Source organism: Artemia franciscana, chromosome 17 (assembly GCF_032884065.1).
Source record: "Artemia franciscana chromosome 17, ASM3288406v1, whole genome shotgun sequence".
In the NCBI taxonomy this organism is placed as follows: domain Eukaryota; kingdom Metazoa; phylum Arthropoda; class Branchiopoda; order Anostraca; family Artemiidae; genus Artemia; species Artemia franciscana.
The window spans coordinates 33945730-33957641 of NC_088879.1; positions in this window are offsets into that span (position 1 = coordinate 33945730).

Sequence of the window (11912 nt, forward strand, 5' to 3'; positions counted from 1 at the left end):
CCAGCTCATTCCCAAGTCTATTTCTCTAATGATACTTGATTTTACCATGTCTCTGATTTTACTTTCCTTTGTGTATTTTATTCTGTTTTATGTTCTATTTTATTCTTTTATTTTTATATTATTTAATGTCTTTTTTTTGTTTAAATCATTTAGTCGTAATTTATTTAGTCTATTTTATGTTATAATAACTGTTGGGGTGGCGCTTCACGCCACCCCGACACCTAGTTGGTGGGGCTCTTTGCGCCCCCCATTCCCCCCCCCCCGCGCACGTAAGTTGTTATGTGCCATTGTAGTTGTGTCCCTGTGTCCCACCTGTGAATAGATATCTATATATATAAAAATAAGTTGTCTGTCTGTGTGTCTGTCTGTGGATCAGGTGACGTCATGTTTCTGGGTTGACTGACGTCATGAAATTAGTTGTCGTCATTTTTGCTTTGACGGTGACGTCATTCAAGATATTTAAGACATATGTTCACGTAGAAATCTATTAATGTTTAAGTTTACAATGACTGATGAACTTACCATGGCAAAAGCCGATGAAGATGCTCAAAGAGTCTATGCCAAAAAACTTGCTGCTGATAGAGAAAGTCAGAAAAGAAAGCGTGCCGAGGAATCAAAAGAACAGCAAGGGAACAGACTTGAGGCTGATAGAGAAAGAAAGAACAGAAAGCGTGCCGAGGAATCAAAAGAACAGCAAGGAAACAGGCTTGAGGCTGATAGAGAAAGAAAGAACAGAAAGCGTGCCGAGGAATCAAAAGAACAGCAAGGAAACAGGCTTGAGGCTGATAGAGAAAGAAAGAACAGAAAGCGTGCCGAGGAACTACAAGAGCAACGCGGAAGCAGACTTGCTGCTAAAAGAGAAAGTGAAAAAAGAAGGCGTGCCGAGGAATTACAAGAACAGCAAGAAATCAGGCTTGCTGCTGATAGAGAAAGTAAGAAAAGAAAGCGTGCCGAGGAATCACAAGAACAGCAAGAAATCAGGCTTGCTGCTGATAGAGAAAGTAAGAAAAGAAAGCGTGCCGAGGAATCAGAGCAACCTGAAAGTTATCGCCTGGCATTCAGGTACAACCCAGTCGATGATTATAGCTTGAGTAGATGTGTTCAAATCGGGACAATGTCTAAAATTTGTCCCTATTGCAAGGCCTTGAAATTCAATGGTGAAACAATGGGAATGTGTTGCGCCTCAGGAAAAGTTATACTTCCTCTATTGGCTGCACCACCAGAGCCATTGAAGACTTTCCTTACTGGAACTACGTCAGAATCTAAGCGTTTTTTGTCAAAAATCAGAAAATACAACTCATGTTTCCAAATGACGTCGTTTGGAGCCAAAATCGAAAATCCAGATCAATTTATGTCTACTTTCAAAGTAAAAGGGCAAATTTATCATAGAGCAGGGTCCCTTCTACCATTCTCAGGCGAGAATCATAAATTTTTACAATTGTACTTCATCAGTGATAGAAATTCTGAATTGAATGCACGTTGCGAAATTTCTCCCAACGTTGAAAGGACAATCGTTTCCCAATTTCAACATCTTTTCCACGAAAATAATAATTTAGTGCGTCTGTTCAAAACAGCCATCGATTTGATGCCTACTGGCCCGTGTCTTCCGGCAAAAGTTGAAATCACTGATAAACTACATTGTAAAACTTGAAGTGTTTGGGTCAGTGCGATGCTGGATGTACTCAGTGGAATGGCAAAAACGAGGTTTGCCACACGCACATATACTAATCTGGCTACATAAAAAAATTACTTCGAACAAAATTGATGATGTGATTTCCGCTGAAATACCTGATAAAAATGTCGATAAGGGGTTACATGATATTATTGTAAAAAATATGATACATGGACCTTGCGGTGCACTGAACGAAAATTCACCATGCATGGCCAAAGGAAGGTGCACAAAGCAATATCCTCGACTTTTAGTATCAAACACAATTACTGGCAATGATGGTTACCCACAATATAGAAGAAGATCTACTGAAGATGGCGTTAAAACAGCAATACTAAAGAAGCGTAACGGTACCACCATCGAAGTAGATAACCAGTGGGTTGTTCCATATTCCCCATTATTATCAAAAACATTTAATGCACACATAAACGTTGAATACTGTAACTCCGTAAAGGCAATCAAATACATATGTAAATACGTCAACAAAGGCAGTGACATGGCAGTTTTTGGCTTGCAGCCCGAAATCAAAGATTTCGATGAAATCGTACAATATCAGGCTGGAAGATACATAAGCAGTAATGAAGCTGTTTGGCGAATTCTTTCATTTCCGATACATGAACGTAGTCCAGCTGTTGTTCACTTAGCGGTATATTTACAGAATGGTCAACGTGTTTATTTCACGGAAACCAACGTGCAACAAAGAGTCCTGAATCCACCGGATACAACATTAACAGCTTTTTTTTCGCTTTGCAAAAATGATTCTTTTGCAAAAAAACTGCTGTATACTGAAGTGCCTTCGTATTACACGTGGAATACTAAAAATAAAGTATTTGAACGTCGAAAACAGGGTAAGTCAGTCGACGGCCAACCTACCATCTTCAAAGATACCACGATAGGAAGACTCTACACCGTTCACCCTAATCAACATGAATGCTTCTTTCTACGCCTGCTTTTGGTGAATGTACCCGGTCCGACATCCTTTGAGTATTTGAGGACTGTAAATGGTACTATACATGACACTTACCGTAGTGCATGCCAAGCTCTGAATTCATTGGAGAATGACCAACACTGGGATAACTGCATAAATGACGCGTGAGAAACGTCAACCCCAAGTCAAATTCGTGCATTGTTTGGCATCATTTTAACAACTTGCTCTCCACCAGCTCCTACAGAGTTATGGGAAAAATATAAGTCAAAAATGTCCGAAGATATACTCCATCGAAAACAGTTAGAGACGTCAGATATGACTTTTGATTTTACATCAGAAATTTATAACTACACTTTAGTTGTTATAGAAGATTTGTGCGTACGTTTGGCAAACAAACCTCTTCAGGATTTGGGAATGCCTTCACCTAACCGTATCGCTGCTGTTTCGACATGTGTAGAATTGGATCGTGAACAAAGTTACAGTACGAGTGATCTATTGTCGTATGTACAAAATAACATTTCCAAGTTAACGTCGGAACAAAAAGACATTTATGATACGATAATGCATTGTGTCGATAACAACGTTGGAGAAATTTTCTTTTTGGATGCGCCAGGAGGTACTGGTAAAACGTTTGTGATAAAACTGATTCTGGCATCAATTCGATCAAAAAATGATATAGCGTTGGCAATTGCGTCGTCCGGAATAGCCGCAACATTGCTGCCTGGTGGAAGAACTGCTCATTCCGCTTTGAAATTGCCTCTGAACTTGCATTCTACAGAAACTCCCACGTGCAATATTTCCAAATCATCTGGGATGGGTAAAGTATTGCAGCAATGCAAACTTATTATTTAAATATGCGTGTCCGATTGCAAAACGATGACTCTGGTCAAACATTTTCAGATCAATTGCTGGCAATGGGAAACGGAAAGCTCCCAGTAGACTCAATTTCAGGACGTATACAACTACCTGCTGATTTCTGTAATTTAGTGACGTCCAAAAATGAATTGATTGAAAAAGTATTTCCGAATATTCTAAAAAATTATAAGAATAATAAATGGCTAAGTGAAAGAGCGATTCTCGCACCCAAAAATATAGACGTCCACGAAATCAACAATATTGTTTTGACCAAGATTCGAGACCAGGCAGTCCTTTACAAGTCAGTCGACACAGTTTTAGAACCAAATGAAGCGGTTAATTATCCATCTGAATTTTTAAATTCCATAGATCTTTCAGGGTTTCCACCACACGTGCTACAACTAAAATAGGCATACCAATAATACTTTTAAGAAATATAAACCCACCAAAGCTTTGCAATGGCACTCGACTTGCCGTAAAAAAAAACAATGGAAAACCTAATAGAGGCCACAATCTTGACAGGGCCTTTTGAGGGTGAGGCTGTTCTTATTCCTCGCATTCCCATGATTCCAACGGATCTGCCTTTTCAATTTAAAAGATTGCAATTCCCAATTCGATTAGCATTTGCAATCACCATTAACAAAGCTCAAGGTCAATCATTAGAAAAATGTGGTATAGATCTTAATACTGATTGTTTTTCCCATGGACAATTGTAGGTTGCATGTTCGAGGGTCGGTAAACCTGACAATCTATTTATATGCAGCGACAATTGGACAGCGAAGAATGTTGTATATTCGCAAGTTTTACGCAGTTAATTTGTATTTTGGAACCAAATGAAGCGGTTAATTATCCATCTGAATTTTTAAATTCCATAGATCCTTCAGGGTTTCCACCACACGTGCTACAACTAAAAATAGGCGTACCAATAATACTTTTAAGAAATATCAACCCACCAAAGCTTTGCAATGGCACGCGACTTGCCGTAAAAAAAACAGTGGAAAACCTAATAGAGGCCACAATCTTGACAGGGCCTTATGAGGGTGAGGCTGTTCTTATTCCTCGCATTCCCATGATTCCAACGGATCTGCTTTTTCAATTTAAAAGATTGCAATTCCCAATTCGATTAGCATTTGCAACCACCATCAACTAAAGCTCAAGGGCAATCACTAGAAAAATGCGGTATAGATCTTAATACAGATTGCTTTACCAATGTACAATTGTATGTTGCATCTTTGAGGGTCGGTAAACCTGACAATCTATTTATACGCACAGACAATGGGACAGCGAAGACTGTTGTATATTCACAAGTTTTACGTAGTTAATTTGTATTTTATCTATCTATCTATCTATCTATATAAAAACGAGTTGTGTGTATGCATGTTTGTTTGTTTGTAAAAAGAGCGTTTGCATATGACGTCATTATTAGTACATACGGCTTTGTATATAGACAGACAATGGGAAAGCCAAGAATGTTGTATATTCGCAATTTTTACGTAGTTTGAAACATATATATAAATCTAATTATTTTCACAGGTGGGACACAGGGACACAACTACAATGGCGCATAACTAATATGGCGCGTAACGACTTACGCGCGCGGGGGGGCTTGGGGGGCGCAAAGCGCCCCACCAACTAGGTGTTGGGGTGGCGCGAAGCGCCACCCCAACAGCTAGTATATATATATATATATATATATATATATATATATATATATATATATATATATATATATATATATATATATATAATATATATATATATACTATAATATATATATATATATATATATATATGTTGCATATAAATAGATTGTCAGGTTTACAGACTCTTGAACATTCAACATATAATTGTCCATGGGAAAAACAATCCGTATTCAGATCTATACCTCATTATTCTAATGATGTGTTCCTCTGTCCCGGTCGTCATTTGTGTCCCGGTGTCCGAGTTTGTAATTTCTCTTTGAGTGCCCCGGTCGTCATTTATATTCCCCGTGTCCCGATGTCCTGGTCGTCATTTGTGTCCCGGTCTGTAATTTGTATATCCTGCCTGTGCCCCCGGCGTTCCCGTTGTAGTTGTTTCCCTGTGTCCCGGTCACCATTTATATTCCCTTTGTCACGGTCGTGATTTGTGTCCGGGTGTCCCAGTCTGTAATTTCTCTTTGAGGTACCCGGTCGTCATTTATATTCCCTGTGTCCCGGTCGTCATTTGTGTCCCGGTGTCCCGTTATGGGCCCCCGGCGTCCCTGTTGTAGTTGTGTCCCTGTGTCCCGGTCGTCATTTATATTCCCTGTGTCCTGGTCGTTATTTGTGTCCGGGTGTCCCAGTCTGTAATTTCTCTTTGAGGTTCCCGTTCGTCATTTATATTCCCCTGGTGTCCCGGTATGTGCCCCCGGCGTCCCCGTTGTAGTTGTGTCCCTGTATCCCGGTCGTCATTTATATATCCTGCCTGTGCCCCCGGCGTCCCCGTTGTAGTTGTTTCCCTGTGTCCCGGTCGCTATTTATATTTCCTGTGTCCCGGTCGTGATTTGTGTCCGGGTGTCCCATTCTGTAATTTCTCTTTGAGGTTTCCGGTCGTCATTTATATTCCCTGTGTCCCGGTCGTCATTTGTGTCCCGGTGTCCCGGTATGTGCCCCCGGCGTCCCCATTGTAGTTGTGTCCCTGTGTCCCGGTCGTCATTTGTATTCCCTGTGTCCTGGTCGTGATTTGTGTCCGGGTGTCCCAGTCTGTAATTTCTCTTTGAGGTTCCCGGTCGTCATTTATATTCCCTGTGCCCCGGTCGTCATTTGTGTCCCGGTTTCCCAGTATGTAAATTCACCAGTTGACAAACATGACGTCAGTCGACAAACAACTTCATGACGCATACAGCTCAATCCTTATAATGACGTTAGTCGAAAAACATGACGTCAGTCGACACACAAACATGACGTCACTCGACACACACACACACAGACAACTTATTTTTATATATATAGACTAGTATGGCGACCTTTGTACTACGGAATATCGAGATTGGTTCCAAAGTTGTATTTGTGGAAAGAAGAAGGGGTAGAAGGATCAAATCTCTATGAACCGGAAAACTATAAAAGGAGGATGGAAGACGAATTAACACAAGGAAGAATAGAAGCGCAAAAAGTTTTCTTGTTTCAGTTACGAGAGATTAAGAAAAAGGAGGAAGAATTAGTTGAGGCTAAGAATAAACTCGCAAACCTTGATAACGGATGGGTGATGTTAGTAAGTAGATACTATGACAATTGGATCCCATCAAGGAGCCCCTGTTTATCTAAACAAAAATTAGCATAGTTCTCCCTACTAATATCATCTTAATATATTACTAGTACCACAGTGTCTTGGTAATTGCACCATATGAATTATGGTAATTTTACCATTTTATTGTACTTGTATAAATCAATCCCGGATATAACTTCTCATTCCACCGAGCATATTATCCATATTGGAATGTGCCGCTAAATCTGGGGCCTCTGAACGAATCTTCCCAAGAAATTGTCATAGTGTCTACTCACTAGCATCACCCTTCCGTTATCAAGGTTTGCGAGTTTATTCTTAGCCTCCACTAATTCTTCCTCCTTTCTCTTATTCTCTCGTAACTGAAACAACAAAAACTTTTGCGCTTCTATTATATCTTGTGTTAATTCGTCTTCCATCCTCCTTTTATAGTCTTCCGGTTCATAGAGATCTGATCCTTCTGCTCCTTCTTCTTTCCACAAATAAAACTTTGCGAACCAATCTCGACGTTCCGTAGTCCAAAGGTCGCCATACTAGTACAGCATAATATAGAATAAATAAATTACGACTAAATGATTTAAACAATAAAAATATATTAAATAATATAAAAATAAAAGAATAAAATAGAATACAAAACAGAATAAAATACACAAAGGAAAGTAAAATTAGAGATATAGTAAAACAAGTATCATAAGAGATATAAACCTGGGAATGAGCTGGAATCGGGTCAGTTCTAAGATCTTGATTTCATTTTACGAAGGTCTTAAAGTTAGGTTGTGACCTTAAAACGTATTTTACTAAAAATATAATATAGAATAATAAATATTATTTACTATAATATATATAGAACATAAATATTATTTAATCTTACCCAAAACAGAAGTGTGTATCTTAAATTTCTCAAGATTGTGTTAACAAAGGGACAATGGTTCTTCTAGAGGATTGTTCCTCAACTTTTTGCTGTCGTAAATTGTCCCCCCTCCAAAAAAATGGCGAAAAATTAAGTTGGCTGCCTCAGAACTTCTTTATAATAAATAGTAATTTGAGGTTTATTATATATTTTTCTTCTAATTCAGTTATCACTTTAACTATTTTATTAACTAGCAAAGCCTGTCAGAAAACAGGAAAAAATTAGACAGATTTTGCAGTTTTACAAATCAGGGACAACTTTTTAGCCCTTCTCGCACAATTTACCCATAATCCTAAAATTTTAAGTCAACCCCATAGCTGTGATACAAACAGAGCAGACTTACAACAGCATTAATGTTGACTTTAAATAGAGAATATGCCCTCACCCCTCATTGAATTCCTTATCAATCTCCTTGCTTACATTAGTCAAATATAGATGAACAAATAAACAGGTTTAATCATCTAATTTTTGTTCATTTTATATGAATCTGTCATAGGAAGTCTAAAAACAAGGGAGTAAAACGCTTCTTTGGGGCATGGGTACCTCCTATCAATAGTAATACAATGGGTACTTCTATCAATAGTAAAAGTTAATAGCCGTAATTTCGGTTTTAGTAATGACGTCATGAATTAACATGAATGTTTCCTTATATTTCAATTACATCGTGTGCCAATATAAAAATTTCCCTTTATGACGTCATTTATAGAATAAGCAGTTTTCTTATATGATGTCATTCATAGCAGACAATTCTTTGAAACCAACACCTGAACTATCAAAAATGTTAAGATCGAAAGAACGACTCAAACAAATTAAATTCATAATAAAGGAACTATCCCACTCGGGAAAAAAGGTGGCGGAGTTATGTTTTTTACTAAGAGTCACATTTACCAGAAGGTTATTCAAGTCCCTAGCTTATCTCAGCATGAGTAAATGCTTTGGCTAATTGTTAGACCAAAAGTACTCTCTCGTCCATATATTAAACTTCGTCCTTCAGACCCCCCACTCGGGAAAAAATGTGGTGGAGTTTTGTTTTTTACCAAGAGTCACATTCACCCAAAGTTTATTCAAGTCCCTAGCTTATCTCAGCATGAGGAAATGCTTTGGCTAATTGTTAGACCAAAAGTACTCTCTCGTCCATTTAGTATTATTGCAATAGCTGTTTTCTATTACTCCCCAAATCAAAATATCGAGTCAAAACGTAATTTTGTGCAGCAAATACAGGCAAGTGCAGATTTGTTATTTCTAAGTACCCCAATGCTGGCCTTTTTTTAGTTGGCAATGCCAACGACCTTAAAATGAATTCTTTTTGTGTTTCATTTAAATTAAAGCAAATTGTTAAAACACCGACAACTCGGGGAAATACCTCTCTTGATGTTATTTTAACTAATATGTACAATTTTTACAGCCCTCCCTCAACTTTGCCCCCATTAGGTGGGAGTTATCATCTTTCCATTCTTTTGTCCCCCTCCTCAAATTTTAAGCATACTTTCTCAATAGCTTATAGCACTTACCGCCCTCTTCAAAATTTTGGTCTTCTTTCTTTCGGTACTGAGTACTGAAGATTGGTCCGACATTTATAGTTTACAAAACCTTGACGAGAAAAAAGCCTTTAGCTTTTCATAAAAAGCTAATTGATAAATATCAAATTTGTTTCCCAGAAAAAAAAGGTTTAAAAGGTGCTCAATTGATAAACCCTGTATTAATCAAGCAATAAAATCGCCAATTAGAACCAAATTGAAGCTGTTTAAAAATTGTAAGCTCGATAAAGCCAATATACTAAGAAAATCAATTAAAAGAAAAATTCGTAAATTGGCACGATCGTAGTATAAAAATAAGATAGAAGAATTGTTCAATAATAAGCCAAAAAACTAGTGTTCCAAGGTTAAAAGGCTATGTGACAGGAGTCTTGACCAGCTTAATTTCAACTTACCAGAGCCCCCTGATGCTACTGGAAATAGTCTAAATAAATTTCTCGTTTCCATTGTCCAAAGCCTTCCAGCATTGCCAATCCAATTGACAACAGGAGCCCCATCCCCCTTTTTCCCAACTGCTTCCCCGTCTGAGATTGAAAGAAGAATTGACAAACTAAGGAAGACAAGTGCTTGTCCTTTGGATATCCCGTTTCCTCTTATTATTGCCTTCGGTGACTTCCTTTCTAAGTCCTTGTCTGTCCTGTTTAACGAAATTACTAAGGCTAGGCAAATTCCGACAATTTGGAAATAGGGTTTCATTAGCCTTTTGAAAAAGAAAAACAGAAAGCCTGGCTTTGAAAGCGTTCGACCTATTACTCGTACTCCTATTTTTTTTCAAAATAGTATGAAGGATTCCTTGCAGATTTGCTAAAGGAAAAAATCCTACCTCTTACTGACCTGAAGCAATTCGGAAACCTAAAATCTACTTCTACTTCCCAATACCTCGCTTCTCTTACTGACCACATCGGGAAAATCCTCGAAAAGCCTAATTCCTGGATAATCTTAATTTTGATTGACCTTCAGAAAGCCTTTGACTTTATTAACCACAAAATTTTAATTGAGAAACTAGTAAGCGAGTTCATTATCGATCTTTTACTGATAAAATTGGTTGCCTCCTTTTCAACAAATAGATCGCAGGTGGTTAAATACCAGAGTCATTACTCAAGTCCTCTCCCTATCTACAATAGCATACCCCAAGGAACTCTCCTAGGCCAATCTTCACCCTGTTTTCTTAATCCTATCCCTCCTGAAATTTATGTGTCCTCGATTAAATTACTTGGAGTCACAATTTCTTCCAATTTAAAGTAGGATATCCACATTAAAGACATCATCCATAAAGCTAATGCGTCTATTGCCCTCTTTAAGCTCCTAAATAAATATAGCGTCCCTTCTTCTCACTCCTTAAGGTTGTACATATCTTTTGTCTGCACGAATCTTGAATATGCTTGTCCAGTTTGGCACCCTGGCATCTCTCCTGAAGATTCGGACAAAACTGAGTCAATCCAAATAAGAGTCTTGCGAATAATTTTCAAAGAAGGCAAGGTGCCTTACTCTCTGCTCCTACAAAAAAGCTAGTTTGGAAACCCTTGAGCGAAGGAGGTTGTCGCTGTGCTTCCGTTTTTCAAAAATGCAATAACAAACCCTTGGGTGGCAAGTATTTTCCCCAAACGTTACTCGTCAATTGCTTACGAGTTAGCAGGTGAGGTGCTGCTAGGTCGTTGCACTTATTTGCTTGCCCCTCGCTGTTTTGGTTTAGTTTTCCTTTTAATTCATGTTATTTTCGTGGGTTTTATGCTTCGTTTTTTTTTGCTTCGACTTTTTCTTAGTTTCCCTTTCAACTTGTAGATATATTTATTATTTGTTTTTCTCTGTGTTATTTTATTATTTTGTCGCCTTCCTTTTCTTCTGACTTGTATTTGCTCAAGTTCAGTTTGACTGTTTTTTTTTCTTTTTTGCTTTGTCAGTGCTTTATTTTTTGCACAAAATAATTGACTATGGTTTTACTATGAAACTAATTGAATAAGGAAAGATCTATCATGACAGCTATACCCAAAACTAGGTAACTAATTTAGTCACTTTCTATCTGTTTAAATATAGGCCTACTAGAGTAGGTTACATCATGTCTCAATTTATTCTGACCTCAAACTAATATGAATTAACCTTTGTCAAATCTTGAGGAAACTAAGCTATGTCTAAGAACTACGGTAAAATTCTAATTAATTGACTTCTTGCTATCTTTGAAAGGGTTTAGGTTAGGAAAATGAAACTTTCAGGGATGGGTCTACAGGCTAAAGTATGTCCCAGGAAGGTATTTTGAAGTACCTACCTCCACTCCTTCTCCCTCTAGAGGGCCCTAAGTACCTATTAAAATTTTGAAAAAACAACATTTTACCCTAATTTTCAGTTACCAGTTGCCTCTATTTTGCCTTTAGTTCTGAAAATGTAATTTCTGTTCATTGAGTTAGAATTTGGAGCCATATCAATATTTTTTTTTCAAAATTTAGGAAATGTATTTGCATATCTTTAAAACCTTATAAAATGGGATTGAGCAAAGTTATGAAGCTGAAAACAATTTTGTTGTACTTCAATAAAGCAGAAGATCTATGTGGCAAGGTTTCACTTTCATAACACACATATTTTTAAAGATCACCAAAGGTCAGATCAGTTCGGCAATAGATGATAAAATGAAAAAAAAAATTGTAGAAAAATGACCTGTCTATCCTTTAGTATAGGTTTCATTCCTAAGAAGCTCATCTCCTAATCCAAAATTCGAATAAAGTCATTCCAAACAAACACAAGCACGGCCGAAATTCCTTAGCTTGCGCACAAAGAGAA